The following is a 13,285-nucleotide window of genomic DNA, read 5'->3' as shown; positions in this document are numbered from 1 at the left end:
TGTGATGTTAAATGATGAATTATGAAAGCTTGCTGCTTGATATATATGTTTTGTAAAGTGATTTTGAGTAAAAATGCATATTAGGGATTAAATTGTGAAAATGAGAAGTTGAGGGACTAAAATGTGAAATAAATGAAGTGTATGGACTTTTATGAGAATTATGAAAATTTGGCTAAGCTTGTGTACAAGCAAATTTTGTGTATTTTGTGATTTTGTGAATTAGGGACTAAAGTGTCAAAATGTGAAAATGTGAGGGCTAGTTTGCAAAATGCCCTAAATATGTGTCTATGGATTGTTTTGAATGATTTGGTGAATAAAAGGGTTAATTTTGAATACATATAGATCAAGAAAAGAGGAATTCGGATTTAGACCGAAGGAAGTCGAATATTATAGAGTAGATGATCTAAGTCGACAAATTCTGAGTATGAGGTAAGTTCGTATGTAAAACATGATGTGTAAGTATATTTTGATGCTTTGATGATACATAGATTGTATACATATTTGGTTTGGATGAATACGATGATAAATCAGTTGTATTTGGCACTAAGTGTGCAGTTCAAACTAGCTTCGGCTACTTGAGGCACTAAGTGTGCGATACCGATATAGCTTCGGTTTATTCAGATGGCACTAAGTGTGCAGAATTATTATAGCTTCGGCTAACCCTTAAGGCACTAAGTGTACAGATGTTTATAGCATGAATAATCTTCGGAAAGTTTTAAAATATCCTAAACGAGAGGTGAGAATGAAAATGAATGAATATGGGAAGGTTCAGGTACGTATAATACCTATGTGGTAGATGGTACTATATATATAAAGTTTATTGAAATGGTATAAACATGTGGATGGTGTTGGTATAATTGGATAGCTGTTTTGAGAATTTATAAATACTTATATGTTGATGTTTTATATTTTATACTCTGTTAATGATTTTTTTTAGTACGAGCTTACTAAGCTATTGAAAGCTTACTTTGTGTGTATTTGCATTGTTTTATAGATATCAAAGCTACTGTGAGCTCGAGGATCGTTAAGGACCGACACCACACTATCGAACTTCATTTTGGTACTTTTGAAAATGTAAATTTTGAAGTATGGCATGTATAGGCTAGTAGTTGTGGGATTATACTTTGTGATGTACATATATTTTTAGCCATGTGATTTGGCTAGTTTATGTTTGAACTTATAGTTGATAATGGTATATAATATGTGATGGCAATGTTAAATCCTGGTATGTTTTGGTTGGTTAAAAGAGATGGTAAGTTTGGTAAGTTCATGGCATGAGATTGAATGATGGTTTTGATATGATCTTACCTTATGTTTTGGTATAAATTGGTAAGGTTGATAAGTATGTAAATGATTGATAATGTTATGGTATCAATGGCTTATGTATTGGTATTGTATTTGGCTGAATTGGTTGAGCAAATATGCTTGTTCCTTTGCTTGTAGGTTGACCCAAATTGGGGTGGCAAATTGGCTAATCAAATGGCCTGTTTTTGTCCACACGGGCGTGTGTCTCAGCCGTGTGCGACACATGGCTATGTTGCACGGCTGTATGTCCCCTGGGGTATCCTACAATTATAAATCAGGCTCGAGCACGGCCAAGGCACACGAGCGTGTCTTGTGGCCATGTGATCAAGTCAGTATGTATGCCTTGTTTTGACATGGCCTAGACACACGGGTGTGTCTAATGCCGTGCGAGGTACACGGACTGTTCACACGGGTGTGTGACCTGTACTTGTTTGAAAAATGTTTAAGTTTTGGAAAAATTTTGTATGTGTTCAGTTTAGTCCCGACCCCTTTCTAAAGCATGTTTAAGGTCTCGATGACCTATATAAGGGACTCTACATTGATGTTGTTCTCTGATGCATTGATGAATATGAAATGAAAGTTAAAATGTTTCGATTCGTCTGGTAACGCCTTTAACCCTAGTTCGGCGATGGATACGGGTTAGGAGTGTTACAGTAAACGTGGTCACGGGTCGTTTATCTTTGTGATGAATGACTTGATTACTAATTAATAGTAATTGACTTTTTATAAAGGAAGATGTAAGGATTAACATGAGATAAAATAGGGTCATATTAGGAGAACAAATTTATCCCAAAGAGATTAAGGATATCCTATAAGTGTAACACATTTATGACAAGTTCATTGGACGAGCACTGATCGAGTTACTTTAGTAATGGTATGCCATTGGAGAGAGCTCAATCACAATGCTATAGTGGAATGACTTCATGACTAAATGAGATTATAATTAATAAGCAAAAATTTAAAACTTAATTATAAATAATTTAAGCCCTGATCGGTCTTCCGCTAGCTTGTTGAAACAAAAAATGAATTGCATGTTGAATCAAATGAACATAAATGGTAAAAATGGAGAAATGGGAAACATTTGGAAATGAATTTGGTTTTCTCTAAAATGAAAATGAAAATGACTTGGAAATGAATTTATGGTTTTTGAATTAAATGAAGTTTGTAAATATGTCATTTGGTCATATTGAATCCGTTGACTGTAAAAATATTAAATATATTTTCTTATGGATTCTTTTACGGTAAAGTCGTCATAATTTTAAGGGAATTAAAATTTGGCTGAGAAAATTATTTAATTGAGAAATTAATTTATTTAAGATGTTTATTTTGGGAAATAAAAAAAATATCCGGTTGAATTGAAATATAAAGTACTGGGTTAAAAGTCCAGAAAGTACTTGTAATTGGACCTAATATGGGGAGGCCCAAAAGCCTTCATGTTTAAAGAGAGGGACGACAAACCCTAGTTTGTTTAACTAGGGTTGCTACCCCTTATACTCCTAATTAGACAAGGAGTTTGTTTTTCTATTTGAAATAGACTTTTACAATTCAATTAGGTTTTCACCTTTTCTCCCTATAAATAGATGACATCGATAGGGCTAAAAATACACAACTTTTAGATATTGTCATTTTGGTAAAAAATAGTGAGAGTTTATTCTCGAAGTATTAATTCTATTTTCGAGAATAATAATTCTGCCGATTTCTATTGAGAGAAGTTTTGCTTTCACATTGAAAGTAAAGAAAACTATTTTTGGTTCTGTGTTTGATTTGAATTGTTCGAGCCCACACTAAAAGCAGTTCATGGTACGAGAATAGCGAAAAAGTCTGTTCGGTTAAAATTTAGGAACAACAAGGATCCTTCTAGCTGAAAACACATCTGTGATTTCGGTAAATGGTTTATTGCTATAAATATCACAAACTGGCTCAATTTTTAAAATTTTGTTTTTCTGTTGTGTAAGAAAACTGTTTTTAGACCAGATTTTCTCCAATAGAGTAACCATAAGTACATATAAATGGCATTATGAATTGATTAGGTAGTATGTGAAATGAATGGTATTGGTAAGTTGATATGTATGCATATTGAGTTAGTATGTTAAAATGATGATTTGTATGTTTATAATGTATTGTAAGTTGTTGGTATAAACTTATTTAAGAATAGTCTATGAATTGAAATTGGATTGAATGTATGCATATGTATTAAACTTGTGTAATGTCGGCTTGAATCATAGAAATACCACTTAGTGTATTTTCTCAACGTACGATTTGTTTTCTCCGTGCACAAGTAAAATAGATTGCCGGTAGTTTGAGCAATTGATCCAACATCCAAGAAGCAACCCCGACTCAACAACGTTTGTAAATCTCGTTTTGTTTTAAGTATGGTGTATACCTAGGTTGAGTCAATTTTTGTATAAAACTATGTCTATATACACTTTTGATTTAGAAGTTTAAAGTATGAATTTGGTCAATTGAATACAATGTTTAGATGAATTCAAAATATAAGGTTGAATGGTATGAAATGTTGCTTTGCTCTATGGCATTGATGAATAGGTATTTATGCTTGAAGTTAGGGATGATTTGTGTTAAATGGTTAAATAATAAAAAATATGATATTGGTGTATCATTGAATAAGTGTTATAGTTCAAGAATTGGTTCATTTGAATATCATATTTTAGATGAAACTAGATTGTGTTTAAGCAAATTGGTAGATTGAAACAATTTGTCACATTGCGACATCGAGTGTAAATCGTCGCGATGAGATCAAGCCACCATGCCATGACGTAATGTCGAGCATGGGTTGTTGAGATGAGACCTAACTAATATGTTGTGTCGCGACAATGAACCTCATAACTTCATGATGTCAACCTGAAATTTTGTAAACATTACAGTTTGTCATGTCACGATGTTGAGTGTAGATCATCGCGACGAGATCAGGACACTATGCCACGATGCGATGTCAAGCATAGGTTGTTGAGATGAAAGCTAGCTAGTATGTTGTGTCGCGACGAGGGACCCTATAACTTCGCGACCCTATAACTTCGCGACGTCAACCTAAAATTTTGTAAACATTACAGTTTAGATCTCGAGTTAGCATGAAAGCCTTAGTAAGCTCGTTTAAGACCTAGAAATAGTTTTATATTGTATTGTATGCATGTATTTACTAAAATTAATCATTCATTTTTTTGTAGTTTAATCTTAGTTGCTCCGACAATGAATGTGGCACCTTATAGCTCGGACCCAACGATCAGGTCGAGTTTCGGGTGTTACATTAGTACCATTGAGCCCTATTGCTCAGCATATGGTTTGTTTCTTCTGTGTGTAGGTCATGAATGAAAGCTTTTGTAGACTCAAGTTCAAGCATCTAATTTCTCCAAACTCAACTCAGAAGATATCTCAATCCTTTTTGAATGTATATATGTGTTTTGAGTCATGTGGCATGTACCTAAGTTTATTGGTATGCTTTTAAGTCAATATTTAATACTTTTGGCACTATGACCGATAACGTTTCTAAAGGCTAAGTTTCATCACTTGAATTATGATTATCTATGTTTGTTTATATATGTCTGGATGTGTTAGTTAGTAGATTAAACCTTAATGCTTTGGATGCTCTGATTTAACGATGTTTGATTGTGTTTACATGTGCTAAATTGGTGGCTTTTTATTGGTGCAATATTTGAGTATGTTTTTGGTACAATTGATAAGGTTTTTATGCTTAAAAAATGTGCATTTTAGGCTATTTGACTATTGAGTCTCGAGAAAGAAAGAACATGTCTCAAGATCATTATAACAAGTTTCATTTAAATTTTACATTTAAAAGCACGAGGTCTCAAGACATAAATGTTCTTAAGACAATTGATCTTAGGTCTCGAGACAAGTGATCTTTGTCTCGAGACATTCAAACACTGAAGCAAAAATAAGAAAATAGGGGAGGTTCGTCTTGAGACAATTAGTAATGTCTTGAGACATAATAACTTTGAATCTAAAGATCCCAAAATAATTTATGACCTGTTTCAATAAAAGAATTTAAAATTTGACATTTGACATTTGACATTTGAGTTCGAATTCGACATTTGACCTTTCTTAACACCGTTTAACAATGATTTTGAACCTTAATCATAATAAATGAATAATTGTGAGTATGATTGATGATTAAACTGGTTAATTGCTATATTATGTTTTAAATTTTATGATTATGAAATAGATTAGCTTGAGTTGCTTTGGTAACGTAATAAGACATCACATGCTTGGATTTGAAAATCGGGTTGAGTATGGAGTATTTCACAAACTATAACTTTATCATATATTATTTATAATTTTATAAATTTTGAAGAGACCTAAAAGCGAATTTTCCATTTTAGAGGGGTTTGACCCCCTTGCATGATTATAGATACATGTCCCTTCACATGTAAACCTCATTTGATCTTTGTTAAAGTTGATCTAAGACTTATATAAAAGGCTCATCATGACTTAAAACCTACCTTTTTTTTTTCATATAACACTAGGAAGTTAAAAAAAATGAAGACCAACCTATTTAAATACCTCCCATCAATCTATTCATTCTTTTATCATTGCTTTACCAAACTTCATTGAAGCTCTCTTTCCCATTCTTAAGATTCACTCGAAACCTCTCTCTACAGCTCTCGACTTCACAATGTAAACCCTGAATAGATTTCAAGCCCTTTTTATATAAACAATAATAACAAATGGTGAAAACTTGCTTTGATTAAATACACAACATATCCTTCTTTAGTTGGTTATTTGTTTCCGGAACAATATCTATAACCTATAACTATATATAAAATTGAGAAATATTAAAGATAAACTGCAAAATAGTCCCTTATGTTTGTTTAAATTTATGTTTTGGTCATTGATGTTTCTATTGTTATTGTTTGGTCATTAATGTTATCAATTTATAACAACTTGGTCACTGTGTTGTTATTTGCCGTTAGAGGTGTAATGAAAATCACATGTAGCTTGTTAAATGCTTACTTGGATGCTATGTCTTTAATTCTTCAAGTTGTTTATTGTAGGCTTTACCACTTATTTCTTTTTTTTCTTTATCATATTTATTCTTTATTCGTTTTTTTCTCTCCCCCACACTTCTTTCTTATTTCTTTCTCTCTCTCTTTTTTTTTACACTCTTATTCTTTTCGCCCTAATTGTAGGCACTACAGGAATTTAAGGTTTTAGCGGCGTTTGGACGGAAAATGTTGCAAATATTATACATTAGTTGCGCTAACAGAAATACGCCACAAAAGGTCATGTATTAGCCGTGCTAGGAGAAAAACGCCGCAAAGTATATTTTTATTTTAAACGAAACGACGCCGTTTTGCTATGCTCAGTTTTATCCCTAACTCATCCCTGAAATCCATTATTTTTTTCCCTTAAAAAATTTCCCCAAATCTTTAATTCCCCAAATCATTAGACCATCTCCTGCATCGTCGTTGACTGTCCCTTTTGCAGCATCGCCGTTGACACTCCTCTGCCTCATCACCGTCGATACTCCTCGCTGCATCGCCATGTAAGTCTTCCTATGTATGTTCCAAATGTAAAGAATAGTCGGGGTTTCTGCATGCGTTTATTTTGGTTAACATGGAAACCTTTTTGAATAAGATTGCTCTTCATTTGCTTAGAAATAGGTCCCTCGTTATTTCATCTATTGTTCGGATTTGATTTTAGCATCAGATTTGATTTTATGGAATTATCCCATGAAGAATTTGAACTTGTAAAAGTACAGTAGTGAAGCCAGGCCTTGTATATTTATGGGTTTAGGGGTTTTTTTTGTTATTTTATGTTATGTTTTTTGCTTTTGCTTTTCTTTTCGGATTCTTTTTTGTAGGAGAAAAATAATTGTTGTCTTATTTCTGCTGCTAGTGGATGTTCATTAGTTCTTGATTTTGGTTCCTCCTTAATGTTTTATAGTTCAAATTTAGTTCATCTGTGCCGTTTTTATGGTTTTATGTTTTGTTGATCTAGTTTAGTTGATTATTGTTTCAAACTTTTGTTATGTATATAAATGTCTGAATACCTTATATGGATTAAATTTGGATATCTTCACATTTGGTGGTCATTGTTGATGCTATTCTGCACTGAACCAATCTATCTCTAGGATTGGGGAATGATGAACACAAGTGATGGTCTTCTTAGGAAATTTGTTTAAGGTTGAATGCTTTTTTTTTTTAAAGTTTGCTTAAAATTTGTTAAATATATTGCTTGTCGGAAAAAAATTACTTAATATATATCATATGTTTATTAAATTTATAATAATTTGCTTCTAGGAACGACAAAAATGTGCAAGTGTACACAATCGTAACAAGTAATAAAGTGACAAGTAAATGTCGAGTTATCGTACCCTTAGGGATTGTAAAAAGAATTATTTATGAATGCAGTTTAAAACACTTTGGTGAAGAAAAAATATTTTGATTTGAAAAGTGATTAAAAGCTCGAAAACAAAGTAAAATAAATAAAATAAAGTAAAGTCCTAATGCACGATTTCAAAAGCTGATTTTAATCAAGATGACATAACTGTGTTAGATTAATTACATTTCTTAACTTAGAAATATTAAGCTCATGTTTATGTTGTTACGAATAAATTCACGGCAACTCGGTAATTTGCTAACTTATGAACATACTTACATACCAAAATCCATTTATCTTTTGACTATATCTCTATGTCAATTCAACTGATTAAACAGATTTTAATAAGAAAATGTATTAATGCAATACATACTTATGAAATTTAAATAATCTCTTGTACATATCTCTATGCTAATTCAAACAATTAATTCAATCTCATAAGCACATAAAAGATTACGTGAGGTAACAATATTCTTGCAAGTTATGCAAGGCAATTGTATCGTTCGATACCGTTGCTAATTTAACCCTCAGCTACCTTAGATGATTAAACATGCACTGATTAAGTATCGTGTCAATTAATTATAATTTCAATCTGTTTAACTAATTAATACATTTGTTAGCTTACAATTGTAATGCAAGAATAACTTAGTCATGGTTTTACTTAATCAAACATCTTACCGAGGCCTATAACAACACAAACATAATTTTAATAAATTAAGAAGACGAAATGCAATCAACCTAACACGAATAAAATCTAAGTCATATTAATTAAATAAATCATATCAACATAAATATTCATAGACATGTTCATAATAACAACAATAGAATTTAAAAAGATAGGGAACAAGAAGCAAATCCGGTGTTTCTCCGTGGCTTGGCTGGGTTGTTCCACTCTTCCTTCTTCACTTGTTCTTGTCGAACCAAGGCTTTTATGAATACTTGAATGCTGCTTCAAATGATGGATGAACGACTCTTTTTCAAGAGGTGAAATCGGCAAGAGGAAAAACGAAAACAGATGGAAAAAATAAAGAGAGAAAGTTGAGAAGGAATAGAAGAGATAAGAAAGTTGTGGTGTGTTGAAATGAGCAGCCAATGGGGGTTTTTATAGGGTGAGAGGGATGCTAAAAATAGCCAAAATCAGCAACCAAAGAGCCCTCCCATGGCCGGCCACATAAGTGGCAAGTTTGAAGTTTTCAAACTTGCTATATTAAGGCTGGGGCAAATTTAGAAAGGTAAGAATAGTGGAGGGGTTTGTTTGCTGTTTGACGAAGTCTTTAAGGGCTTTTTTGCAAGCCAATTAATCAGCCAAGCAAGCTGATTGGGTCAGCATGCTGGATAGTTTTGGGTTCCCCAAAGCTTGATAGGTTCGGTTCTCTCGGTTTAGCTCAACTGGGCCAACATAATTTGGACTGTCTTTAGTTGAAAAACTCATTCGTCTCGATGCTTCAAAAATCACTTCTCAGTTTTGCACTTCTAGCAGTGTTTGCCGAGCTAATTTTCGCCCTTTGTGCAAACCTGTCGAAAATGATCAAAATTAATCAAAATTTATTATAAAATTATTTAAAATCCATTATGTTAATAAATTATGTCTAAAATAATTATTTTATAATAATTATGTATTTTTCGACAATAATTTAACAGAAACTGCATGAATTTGAGTTAAAAAGGACATGACAAAATGTGTATATTTTTGTGTTTCCACTTCTAAAATAGAGATGGTTGGGTTTTTAAAATACTGTTTTCAAAATATCCACGTACAAATTTTTTTTTCATAAATTCTCCCTTAATATCTATTTATTAAGAACTTTTATGTGTATTGCAAATAAAATGCCTAAAAGAAGATTGCAAGATCTTAGTATTATTCAAAATCCTCCAAATTTGGAAAAAAATAAATAGTGAACAACAGTCTGCTATTGGATCTTCGAATGTTCCGAATACAACTGACGAACCTGCAAAAATTTAAAGTAATGTTAACTTTAATTTACATGCATGTTGACTTTTATTATTGATTTTTGTTTCAAATTCTTATATTATAATATACCATTTTTTTAGCTGAAAGTGGTGGGAGGTGTAAAACTCGACGACGTTTTCTATTAAAAGATTTATGCGAGTAAAATTCTGTCGAGCATGTCAAAGTAGCTAGAAACAGTCTTGGTCAGCCTATTGGATCAAAAGGTCGACTTTTAACAGGATACTTGGGCATTATAGCATGAAATGTCAATCTGTTGCCTATCAACTACGAGTCATGGCATCATATGCCTGATAGTAACAAAAATCAATCTCTTGATAATATTAAGGTAATAACGTTAATGTAATTTATAATACTTTGGTTTAAGTTTCATTTACATTTACTTTCTAAACTTGTGTTATTTGTAGGAGAGATTTGCTTTAGAGGTCTCAGATAATTATGTGAAGAAGGCATTAGGAAAAAAATGGAGAGACCATAAAAATGCTTTAAAGAATGAATATTTTAGGAAAAATATAAGCCTCGAAGAGAAATTGTGAAATGTCCCGCCGGGAATGCTGAGGTACCAACGGGAAGATGCAGTTCGATTTTGGAATTCAAAGAAATGGAAGGTATTATGTACTTCCAAACTCTTATAATTGTTTCGATTTATAGCGTTTACTATATACGTAATAATAATTTCATAATGTAGGATTGTGAGCAAGTTGGAACTACAAGTAGGCAAAAGCAAAATTCACGCACACAATTGGGTCGAAAAGTTTTGCTTGTGTAGCTGATGACGAGGTATTTTGAATTTATTAATTGTGTCAAATATTAATTATTTTATACAAATTAATATTTTTCCTACTATATTGTAGGAACTGTCGTCTGGTCAAAAAGTTGGACACCTTCAGCTTTTTGAGAATACACATAGAAAGAAAGAAGGATATTCTATGACTGCTGAAGCTGTAAAAATTATGGTATATTTACTTAATAAAATTTGAATTATTTTAAATATTTATCATGTTTAATTATAATGGTTTAAATCGTCGTTTGTAATGCAAATAATGTTAAGTTATGTTGCATTTGTTTTGATTATATATTTTGTTTCTAACTCGTTGATTGAATTATTAGGAGAAACTAAAGGATAAAACAACGGAGTATGAAGCGATAGCTTCAAGTGATAGTTTTGTTAATCTTGATGACATTGATAACTGAATTATTACTGAAGTTTTGGATCCTGAAAGGTACTGTCGGGTTTGATTTCAAGGATCTTTTGCTAACCCAACCCAATATTTTGGATCCAGTTCGCAACAATACATGCCTTAGGGGAATTAGGCTCAAGCTGAAGTTCAGAGGTTAAGAGACCAAATGGCTCAGATGCAAAAGAGCACAGTTAAGTAGATTGCTCAACTTAAAGTGAAGGCAGCATCGAGAGAAGCAGAGGCTCAAAGAAAATATAAAGAACTCCATTTACAACTTAAAGCGGAGGTAGCAGTGAGGGAAGCAAAAAATATGACGAACTCCGGCTACGGCTTCAAAATATGATGAAGATGTTTCAGCAGTCGCAGAATATGCCATCTTTGACGTTTGTTTTCTTATTATGAGAATATTTTAACAATCTAACTTTTGAATATAATATATTTTGTTATTTCATTTATTAATTTAGATCATATACATGTTTCTTTTGTTGGATTTGAAGTATCATTTAAATTTTCAGTTTTTAGTTGGATTTGATGTTACAAGAAATTATGTTGACAATTAGGGTTCTATATGAATGAAAACGGGTTGTTAAAAATCTGCTAAAAACGCTGCCAAAAAGCATGACTTTTAGCGCCGCTTTTACTAAAAATGTCGCTAAAGAACATAACTTTTAGTAGCTTTTTTGGTAAAAGTGCCGCTAAAGAACATGACCTTTGGCACCATTTTTGGGAAAAGCTCCGTTAAAGGTCATGTTCTATAGCGGTTTTTTTTGAGACGCTTATCAAAACGCCGCAAATTGTTTTAGCCCAAAAAAACGCTGCCAAAAACCTATTTTGCTGTAGTGAGGGTTTAACCATCAATTACTTCGACGATCACTTGTGCCTTTTCGACCAACTAGGGCCACCAAATAAGAGCATAACACTTTCTCACTCATTTTCTTAAGTCAAATTCCCCGAAAAAGCTATTCAAGATCTTCGAATCTCAATACCCATTTTCAAACCTTAACCCCTTAAATATGCAAATCTACCCGTTGAATCTCCTCGAATCTAAGGTATGGTGTTCTTCAGATTGAAATTCCTTTCTTCAGTGTCGGGATTGTCTTTAAACATTCTAGAAACTACCGAATCCATGGTGGAGTCCTCTTCTTCTTTTTCCTTTGATTCTCTTGATTTGTTATTTCTTTATGTTTTTTTAGTTGTTGCTTGATGATAATTGGTTGTTGGTATTGTTGAAAAATTGGTTTAGAAAATTGTATTTTAGGCATAGAGGAAGTTTAATTTTTTTTAAATTGAGTATTGTGATATTTAGAGCAATAGATATTAATTGTAATTATACTTGTGCTTTATACGAGACTATTAAGTTGATCCCAACTTTCTACCTAATGTCTTTCTTTACTATTCCCGAATCATGAGTTGCTTTGAGTGTGGACTCAAGAATCATGAACTAATAGCACATAATGAAAATTTTTTAACTTTTAGTAGGAAAGTTAATTCTCTTTTCAACTAAAATTATGCATTTTTTTTCTAGAAAATAGAATTTATTCTGTAAAATAAATTGCCACCGTTTTTTGGCAGAATAATGATGTAAATAAAGTGTGTTAATAGTTCAACACATAGTTCCTATTGATAGAGCATAAGTACAAGGGTTTTGTTCGAATAAAGTTTGATTAAATAATAATATTTTCATAGAAAATACAACTTCTACTCTAAGTAGAAGTAGTAGGGGCAGCGACATGCCTTATACAGTACTAAGGTTTGTTGCCCTTTGTGTTCCATAAAGCCTAGTTAGACCTTTCATGTATTGGGTCCAATTACATGTGTTACTGGACTTTAATCCAACTTATATTTTCTATTTCAAAATACTAATTAATTAATTTATTAAATTAAACTAAATTAATTTTTTTATTAAATTATTTTCTCAATCTAATTCTAATAGTTATGACAATTTTACGGTATTAAAATCTATGAGGAAAATATATTTAATTGCTTTATTCAAAAAATCTTTGATGACTAATAAATTTAATTCTCACTTCAAACTTCAATTATGTAACACCCTCACTCGACCTAATTGCCAAATCCAGGTGTGGCGTGCCACAATAGGGTCGAGTTGAACTAATTCCCAAATTTTAAGCTTGATTTCTTATGGACAAATTTTATTTATTTAGAACCATTTGATTACAACAAAATCGCTAAGTTTTAAGGCAAAGGTTTACCATCTTTAAACTTGTTCCTGAAAGAATCTACGTAACTATAGAATACTCCACCACGAGGTGACGCCTCTAAGCGTACCCCTTTCCCTACGTGCATGACATTATCTTTTAATCGCTCCTTAATCTGCCTTGGTCTGACTGGGTCCCTCCTTAAGATCCTTTTTTATTCGACGAGTCCTGCATACATAAATCAGATTAGGTAAGTTCACATGAACATAGTGAGTTTCTTCGTTACACCAAAACATACCCCACTACGTAAGGATTCAAATAAA

This window comes from Gossypium hirsutum, chromosome A06 (genome assembly GCF_007990345.1).
Source record: "Gossypium hirsutum isolate 1008001.06 chromosome A06, Gossypium_hirsutum_v2.1, whole genome shotgun sequence".
Classification (NCBI taxonomy): domain Eukaryota; kingdom Viridiplantae; phylum Streptophyta; class Magnoliopsida; order Malvales; family Malvaceae; genus Gossypium; species Gossypium hirsutum.
Note: the sequence above shows the minus strand (reverse complement) of the source record.